This window comes from Cebus imitator, unplaced genomic scaffold (genome assembly GCF_001604975.1).
Source record: "Cebus imitator isolate Cc_AM_T3 unplaced genomic scaffold, Cebus_imitator-1.0 Scaffold76, whole genome shotgun sequence".
NCBI classification, from domain to species: Eukaryota; Metazoa; Chordata; class Mammalia; order Primates; family Cebidae; genus Cebus; species Cebus imitator.
In genome coordinates, this window is record NW_016107391.1 from 9,077,180 (window position 1) to 9,087,521 (window position 10,342).

The 10,342-nt window shown below is 37.0% G+C and overlaps 1 pseudogene; it reads left to right on the forward strand.

The window, feature by feature from the left end:
* Nucleotides 1-224: 224 nt before the first annotated feature.
* Nucleotides 225-10,342, forward strand: part of LOC108306998 — a 36,130-nt pseudogene continuing 26,012 nt past the window's right edge.

Here is a 10,342-nt window from a genome sequence, read left to right on the forward strand (position 1 = left end):
AAAAAGAAAATTAAAATGAATACACAAAATACATTATTAAAATTAGCAAGAGAGTTTAGCAAAGTTGATGATAAAAAATTAACACAACAAAAATAATTCTATTTTTCTATAACAGCAACAGTTAAAATGAATTTTTTGGCCTACCCTGCCTGGGCTGCCAGACCACAGCTCTCCACTCTAACTCGATCCTACTCCTCCAGGTTCAAACCTGGGCTTACCACAAGATGCCGGCTTACCACTCTGACAATGAGTTTGGATCCTGACACCAAACTCATTGGAAACACGGCACTGTTACCCATCAGAAGTCAGTTCAAAGGATCTGCCCCCAGAGAGACAGAAGATACAGATGTTGCTGGTGAAGACATCGATTACTTCAAGGCCAATGTCTTCTTCAAGAACTATAAAATTAAGAATGAGGCTGATAGGACCTTGATATATATAACTCTCTACATTTCTGAGTGTCTGAAGAAACTCCAAAAAGTACAGTTCCAAAAACCAAGGTGAGAAAGAAATTTAGACACTGGGAATTACTAACTTTCCTGTTCCTGGAGAGCGTGGTTTTCTACTTAATGTGATTTATGCCAAACCTGCAAACAAACAGGAAGATGAAGTGATGAGAGCCTATTTACAACAACTAAGGCAAGAGACCAGGCTGAGACTTTGAGAGAAAGTTTTCAACCCTCTGAATGAAAGACTGTTGTTCACGAACTGTCTCTTCAGAAAGCAAGTCTTTCAGGACCTAGACAGTGAAGGCAGCTTGGGCAGCCACCATCTCCAGAGCCCTGGGCAGCATTTTCCAGCAAGATGTACACAATCTTTTGCCTTTATTTCATAAAGTTTTATACAGAAGACAGAAGAGCATGTCTTTACTTGAAAAACTCTTGATCAAGAATTCGGGTGGGAGAAAAGAAAGCGGGTTATCAAGGGTGATTTGAAATTTTCTGCAGTATTAAGTGGTGCTTAATAAGTAATAATAAAGAAATTGTCTAACAAAAAATGAATTTAAAAAACCATTTATAATAACATTTTTAAGTACCTAGGAATAAAATCAATAAAGATATACAAGATCTCTTTGAAGGGAACTCTAGAATTTTGAGAGATGTTAAAAACATTAAATTGAAAGATATACCATGTTGATGGATTGGAAAATTTAATAATATAACTGTTAATTTATCCCAAACTGATTTAGAGAATAACTGCAATCCCAATTATAATTTTAAGAAGGGATTTTGGTGAGCTAATGCTAAAATTTATAGGAAAGTGTAAAAGGTCAAAAATAGCTAAGAAATTCTTGAAGAAAAATGTCTGGGAGGGGCTGGGCATGGTGGCTCACACCTGTAATCCCAGCACTCCAGGAGGCCAAGGCAAGTGGATCACTTGAGCTCAGGAGTTCAAGACCAGCCTGGGCAACATGGCAAAACCATGTCTCTACCAAAAATACAAAAATTAGCCAAATGTGGTTGTGTGCACTGGTAGTCCCAGCTACTGGTAAGACTGAGATGGGAGGATCACTTGAGCCTGGAAGGCAGAGGTTTCAGTGAGCCAAGATTGTACCACTGCACTCCAGCCTGGGTGACAAAGTGAGACCCCATCTCAAAAAAAAAAAAGTTTGGGAGGACTTACTCTATCAAATATAAGACTTAAGATAAAGTCATAGTAATTAAGACAATATGTAATTGAGCAACATTAGACAAACAGATCAATGAAACTGAATACAGGAATCAGAAATAAATGCATGCATATATGAAAGTGTTATATATAGCAGAGGTAGCACTGAAGACTGGTGGGGAAAAGATAAACTTTTTCAATAAATGTTGCTGGAATATATTACACCAGAATACATGTGAATAATCACTGCAGAATTTGTTGTAATAGCAAAGGCTGGAAACAACGCAACTGTCCTTCAGTAGCAGAACAAAGAAAAAAATTCTGATATGTTTATATCATGGAATACAGCAATGAAAATGAGCTAAGAACAGCTACACAAACATTACAAAGAAGTCTCACAAACATAATGTCAAACAAAAGGGTAACTATAGCTCAAAAACAGCCAAAATTAAATTAAACCATCCTTTATCACAGACACATATAAGTAACAAAACTATGAAGAGAGACAAGGAAATGGTTATCCCAGAAGTCAGAATCATGAGAAAAGAGAAGAGATTACTACTGAGAAGAGGCACAAAGAGAGGTTCTTTGGTGTTTGCAATGTTCTATTCCTTGGCCTGGTAGTGATTACAATTATTCATGGAGCTGTGCATTTGTGTTATATGTACTTTTGTGCATTATGTTATATCTTACATTAAAATGTTTATTAAAAGACTTCTATTTCTGTCAATATCGTGAACCATGTTTTTAAAAAAAAAAAATCCACTACTACCCAGAAATGCTGGAGAAAAGAAAACAAATACCTTTACAAATGCATAGCCAAGAGAAACAAAAACCACAAGAAACAAAAAAGAGAAAGATAAATACAAGGAAGTATGAGCAAATTGGGGCTTGAGTTTTGATACGCAAGTGGGAACAGAGATAAAACCTGGGATGCAAGCCAGGTGAAACATTGTCAACTGAGACTCTGAATAAACCTGAGACATTCAAAGAAATTTATCTTCAGGGAAACAGTGATGTAGAGAAAAATTTAACCATTAGCTCCAGGAAGCCAAAAAAAGTATGAAAGAGTATCAGAAGAAACTCTGATTGTTATTGAGCCATAATAAGAAGTGAAATACTGATTCATGCTACAACCTGGATGAACCTTGAAAACCTTATGCTATGTGAAAGAAAACAGACACAGCGGTAGGGCATGTGTCATATGAGTGCATTTATATGAAATGCCCAGAATAAGCAAATCAATGGAGACAGAAAGATTCATGGCTGCCAGGGGCTGGGGGAGAGGCAAATGGAGATTGACAGCCAACAGGAATAGTATTTCTTTGGCAGTAGATTAAAATGTTCTGGAAAAAGATAGTGGTGATTATTGCACAACTCTGTGAATAAACTATAACCACCATTGAATTGTATACTTTAAAATGATAGATTTGATGGTATGTGAATTATATCTAGATAAAATATACATAAATTGTTTAAACAATGGATTAGAAATACACACCAAGTAATAATTTTTTTAAAATAAACTGTTGTAGTCATATTAATACCTGACAATAGACTTTAAGGCAAACAGCAAGAATAAAGAGAGTTACTACATGATAAAAGTATCCACTCACCAGGCAGATAAAATAAACTCTAAAAACATAGCCTCAAAATATATAAAACAAAATTGATAGTGTTATGAGGAACTGACAAACCTATCATCACAGCAGGAAGCTTTAACATAGCTCTCTCAATAATTGTCTTGGACAAATAAAAACTGATAAGAACGGCTGGACACAGTGGCTCATGCCTGTAATCCCAGCACTTCAGGAAGTGGAGGTGGTGGATCACTTGAGGTCAAGAGTTCGAGACTAGCCTGGCCAACATGGCAAAACCCCATCTCTACTAAAAGTACAAAAATTAGCTGAGCATGGTGGCATGCCTACAACAGCAGCACCTCTACTCAGTAGGCTGAGGCACAAGACTCACGTGAACCCAGGAGGCATAGGTTGCAGTGAGTCGAGACCACACCATTGTACTTTAAAAAAAAAAAAAAAAAAAAAAAAAAAAAAAAAAAAAAAAAAAAAAAAAAAAAGCTGATGAAAATATAGAAGATTTGAAACACACAATAAGTTTGATCCATAGATGTATATAGAACCCTACACATAGAAGTTAGAAAAAATACAATTTTTTTCAAACTCACATGAAACTATACAAAAAACTAACCATTTACGAGGTGCAATGCCACAGAAAAATTTCAATAACTACCACAGAATCAAATTCATAGAGCATATTATCTGACCACAATTCAGTAAAACAGAAATCAATGACTAAAAAGATGATCAAAGAATCTCCATACATTTGGAGACTTATACGTATAATTAGGCTGGGCACAGTGGCTCGCGCCTGTAATCCCAGCACTTTGGAAGGCCAAGGTGGCCAGATCACTTGAGGTCAGTAGTTTGAGACCAGCCTGGCCAACATGGTGAAATCCTGTCTCTACTAAAACTACAAAAATTAGGTGGGCACAGTGGCACTCACCTGTAGTCCCGGCTACTCGGGAGGTGGAGGTTGCAGTCAGCCGAGATCACACCACTGTACTCCAGCCTGGGCAACAGAGCAAGAATCTGTCTCAAAAACAAACAAACAAACACCCAGTTAATACAGAAGTCAAAGAAGAAATCACAATGGAAATTAGAAAATATTTCCAATTAAATTATCAGAGATATACCTATGCGTATATATATATATCTTGATATACACAGATATATCAAATCATATATTATTTTTGAATATATATTAGGGATATATATCAGAATTTTATACTGCACATGAAGTAATAGAAATGTACACATTATAAAAGAATGATGACATTAGGAAGGAATAGAAGACTAATATCAGAGATCTGAGCACTTAATGCAAGAAATTACAAATAGAACAGCAGAGTAAAACCAAAGAAAGAAGGTCAAAAATAGAGTAGGAAAAGGTGGCATTTTAAAAGTAGAAAACAAATTATAAAAAGGATTGAAGAAAATGAGAGTTGACTCTTCGCAAAAACTAATAGAATAGCAAATGCACAGCAGGACTGACCAGGAAAAAGACTGTAAACAATAGTAGGAATGAAGAAGACACAGTTATCACAGATGAAGCAAAGATTTTTTAAAACAACAGGTCACCATGAACAACTTTATGCAATTATATAAAAACTTAAATGAAATGAACCATTTCCTAGAAAAAATGGTTTGCCAAAACAAACTCAAAAAGAATGGAAAACCCAAGTAAGTGTATAAAAGAAAGCAAATCAATAGTTAATCTACACACAAAAACAAAAGCACTAGGCCCAGACAGTTTAAGAGGCAATTCTATCTTATATAAAATGTTTCGGAAAATAGAAAAGGAAAAGCTCAATTCATTTTATGACACTAGTAAACCCTGAAACAAATGCCATATGAGAACAGTAAAAGAAATGAAAATTATGGGCCAATCTCGCTTAGGAGCAATAGACAGGAAAATTCTAAATAAAATTCTAGTAAATCAGATTTTAGAATACCTCATGATCAAGAAGAGAATGGCCCAGTAATACAAGTATAGATCAACTTTAGAAAATCCATTAATGTAATTCATTTTATTAACATATTAAAGAAAAACAATTGTGATCACCTCAGTAGATACTGAGTAGATACAGAACCACTTGATAAAATTCAATACCCATTCATCATTTTTAAAAACTCTGGGCCAGGCATAATGGCTCACATCTGTAATCCCAGTACTTTAGGAGGCTGAGGCCAATGGATTACTTGAGTTCAGGAGTTCAAGACCAGCCTGGGAAACATAGGAAAACTTCGTCTCTACAAAAAATTTAAAAAATTAGCCAGGCATGGTGGTGCACACACCTGTAGTTCCAGCTACTCAGGAGGCTGAGGAGGGAGGATTGCTTGAGCCTAGGTGGAGGGGGTTGTAGTAAGCTGAGATCACACCATTGTATTCCAGCGTGGTCAACAGAGTGAGACCCTGTCACAAAATAAACAAAAATAAAAAACAAACCCCTGCCAATTGCAGTGGCTGCCCCTGTAATCCCAGCTACTCAGGAAGTTGAGGCAAGAGGAACTCTTGAGCCTGGGAGTTCTAGTCCAGCCTGAGAAACAAGGCAAGACACCCCCCTTAATAAACACACACACACACACACACACACACACACACACACACTTCTAACAAGGAATAGAAAGCAGTTTCCTTAGGAAATAAATCAGATTTGAGAATTCCCTCTAGTAATGATCTTTGGATGAGACTACTGGCACTTGAAACTGAGTATGCAGAGGGACCTCCCGATGCCTACTTGGCAGCTTTTAATCATTGCTACTGACCAGGTATGGCTACATGTCTCCTCTTCTTCCTTTTTCTGAATACAAATTCTTACTGTGCTTTTTCCTATGCATGGGGCACCACTGGTCATTCACTGGGGGCATGGGAGGGCTGGGACTTGACTTTTGAGTTCACAGATCCCACATGACAAGGAACTACATCAGGACCTAAAGGAGAGGGCTGCACATCACCTGGTGATCTCCTGGAGTTTGTTCTGAAAGCAGGCATCAGTGGTGCACACCACTTCCAGGCCTAGTCCATGAAATCCTGCTCTGCGAGAGACAGGGTCTCTCTGTTAGCCAGGCCGGAGTGTAGTGGCGCAATCTTGGCTCACTACAGCCTCAACTTCCCAGGCTCAAGCAATCCTCCTGCCTCAGCCACCCATGTAACTAGGACTACAGGTACCTATCATCATCCTGGCTAATTTTTGTGTTTTTTGTAGAGACAGGGTTTTCCAGGCTGCTTTGGAACTCCTAGGCTCAAATGATCCACCCACCTTGGCCTCCCAAAGTGCTAGAATTATAGGCATGAGCCACCACACTCAGCCCACTTGTGTGATCTTTTGGAGACTGGCCAGCATCAGCAATACATGTTTTGAAATATAATTGAGCAAGAAATAAACTTATTTTTTATTATAGACACTAAGATTTTGATGCTTGTTATAGCAGCTATTAAAATTATCTTAATGGAGGTTAACTAAACAATACATCATATTTAAGGTGAAACATTAAACCCATTCATTTTAGAGTAAACAACAAATCAAATATGCCTCCCTTTCAGTATGGAGCTGCAGGTTCCAGCAAGTATAGTGAGGTAGAGAGACAGACAGACATATGGCAAGCATAAGAACTGCATGAGGAAAAGTTAAAGTATCATTATTTAGAGTGGATGTAAATATGTAGAAAATCCAAGAGTTTCTAAAGATACACTATTAAGAACTAGTAAGAGTTTGGCAACTTTGCCAATAGATATAGAAAACTTGGTTGTGATCTTACATAATAGCAACAAACAATTAGAAAATGTAATTTTTAAGTAATACATAATAGCACAAAAACACAACATATCAAAAAGAGAAATCTAACCAAAAAGTACACAGATGTTTTATGAAGACAATTATATGTTTATAAAAGACATTTTAAAGACTTATGTAAATGATGACATGGCCAGGCATGGTGGTTCATGCCTGTAATCCCAGAACTTTGGGAGCTGAGGCGGGCAGGTCACGAGGTAAGGAGTTCGAGACCAGCCTGGCCAACATGGCAAAACTCCATCTCTACTAAAAATACAAAAATTAGCCAGGTGTGGTGGCAGGTGCCTGTAATCCCAGCTCCTCAGGAGGCTGAGGCAAGAGAATCGCTTGAACCAGAGAGGCAGAGGTTGTAGTAATCAAGATCATGCCATTGCACTGGAGCCTGGGTGACGAGAGAGAGACTCTGTCTCAAAAAAATAAACAAAATTTTTAAAGGATGGCATATGTTATATTCATGACTAGGAACGCCTAGTATCCTAAAAGTAGAAGTTTTCCCCCAAATCAATTTATAAATGTTATGTACAGTCATGTACCACTTAAGGACAGGGATGTGTTCTGAGAAATGCATCGTTAAGTAGTTTCATCATTGTGTGAACACTGTAGTTAACACAAACCTAGACGCTATAGCCTACTACATACCTAGCCTATATGATACAGCATATTGCTCCTAGGCTACAAGCCTGTACAGCATGTTACAGTACTCAATACTATAGGCAATCGTAATGCAATGGTAGGTATTTGTGTATCTAAATGTATCTACACACAGAATTTTTTTGCTCCATTATGATGTTATGGGACCACCATGACATACGTGGTCCATCATTGACTGAAACATGGTTGTGCAGTACATAACTGTAATTCCAATTAAATCCAATCAAATAAGGCCAAGAATAACCAAAACAATCTGGGGAGTAGGGAATGACAGAATTAATCTTACCAGGTAAAGTGTCTTATAAAGCTATAATAATTAAAACACAGTTGTATTGCTGCAGGGACAGACAAAAGTATCAACGAAATTGAGTACTTACAATAGTGTTAACCATGTGGTTACACTACCTATTTCACAAACAAGCATTTTAAAGGCTATACTTCAAAAGATACCATAAGCAAAGTAAAAACTCAAGACATATAATTTGAAGCAAAATATTTATAGTCATAAAATAAATAATGCATTAGTATTCGGACTACATAGGGAAATTCTTAATAAGAAAAAGATAATCCAATACAAATCGGACAAAGACATGAACATGCAGATCACAGAAGTGAAACTTGATGGCCAGTAAACAAATGAAAGTTTACTCAATCTCATTAATAATCAGGAAAATGCTGTTTAAATATACATTGCAATACAGTTTCAACCTCACAAGAGTGACAGCAATTAATAAGTTCAATAACACCCAGTGTTGATGAGCACCTGGAAAAATAGGATATCTTATACTGGAGTGCAAACTGACACCACCACTTTGGAGAGCAATTTGGCAAAATCTAATTAAGTTAAAGACTTGATTAGACACCTTGCAATCCAGCAGTTACATTTTTAAGTATATACCCTAGAGAAACTCTAGTACATTTGCACAAAGACACATTTTTAGAAGGTTCACAATAACACTGCTTGTAACAGAGAAAAACTGGAAACAACCTAAATGACCATCACAAAAGAACAGATAAATCATGATATATTTACAGAATGAAATATTTAATAAATAAATTAGATTTATATGTATTAATGGATAAATGTCAAGCAAGTTTAAAAATGAAATTAGACCGGGTGCCGGGGCTCACACCTGCAATCCTAATGCTTCAGGAGACTAAAGTGGGAGTATCACTTGAGGTCACGAATTTGAGGTTACAATGAACTATGATCATGCCACTGCACTACAGTCTGGGTGACAGAGCAAGACTCTGTCTAAAAAAAAAAAAAAAAAAATAAAAAAAAAAAAAAAAAAAAACACAAAAGAAAAAAGAAATTGTATAAAGATGTATACAATATGCAATGTATATAACGTTTTTAAATATGCAAAATATCACACTATGCATTGTCCATTACTACATTTATATGTAATAAAGTATACATGATGACAACCAAAGAATCCACATTAATGGTTACCTCAGGAGTGGAAGCAAAGAGAATAGGAGAAGGAAAGGATGTGAAATGAAATTCAACACTATAAGACTTTTTCTACTATTTTGTAATCTAAATAAAATTAATCTAAATATGGCATTGACATTTGATAGAGCAGAGCAGCAGAGAGTAAGTGATGATTACACATCAGTATTTGCTACACACTCCTCTGTACTTTTCTATATAATGAACATAACTTTTAAGTTAAACCTAGACTATAAATAATTCAATAATCTAGACAGAGGTCTTGCAAAAAGGTAGGTAAAAAGTCGAGAAGCCTGATACTGAAGAGAAGAAACATGAAGCCAAGAAGGCTGATGCTGGTGACAAGGTGAAAAGCAGTAACCTCAAGGCCAAAGCTCCCAAGAAGGGGAAGTCCCACGACAGCTGAAATCCTGTCCTCATCAGAGGAACTGGCAGATATCCCCTATCTGCTGTGTATTCCAGTACAAGAGGAACTACTCAGCCACTAAATCCAGGATTGAAAAGAGAAAGGAGAAGGTTCTTGCCACTGTCACAAAACAAATAAACTGGTGGTGATGAGAATGGTAGTACTCAGGTAGGTAAGCTTTGCAAAATGGCTACAGATATTACCCTATTGAAGATGTGCCTTTAAAGCTGTCAAGTCACGGCAAAAAAAAAAAAAAAACCCTTCAGTCAGCATTCAAGAAAACAGTGAGCCAGCATCGCTCCCGGGACCACCTGATTGTCTTCACTGGGCACTACAGAGGCAAGAGGGTGGCTTTTCTGAAGCAGCTGAGCTGCTTGTGACTAGACCTCTGGTCTTCAAGCAAGTTCCTCTTTGTAGAACATACCAGAAATTATCATTGTCACATCCACAAAAATTGATATTGGCAATGTGAAAAATCCCAAATAATCTCACTGATGCTTACTTCAAGAAGCAACTGAGAAAGCACAGAAATCAGGAAGGTGAGATCTTTGACACAGATAAAGAGAAATATGGGATTACAAAGCAGTGCAGGGTTGATCAGGAAGCTGTGGACTTACAAATTTATCAAAAATCAAAGCTGTTTCTCATCTCCAGGGCTACTCACAAGTATTTTTTTTTCTTCTATTTGCCCTGAGGAAAGGAGCTTATCCTCACAAATTGGTGTACCAAATGTCTTACCAAGAACCTAATTAAGTAACTGATACATTAAAAAAAAAAAAAAGCCGGGCGCGGTGGCTCAAGCCTGTAATCCCAGCACTTTGGGAGGCCGAGGTGGGTGGATCACGAG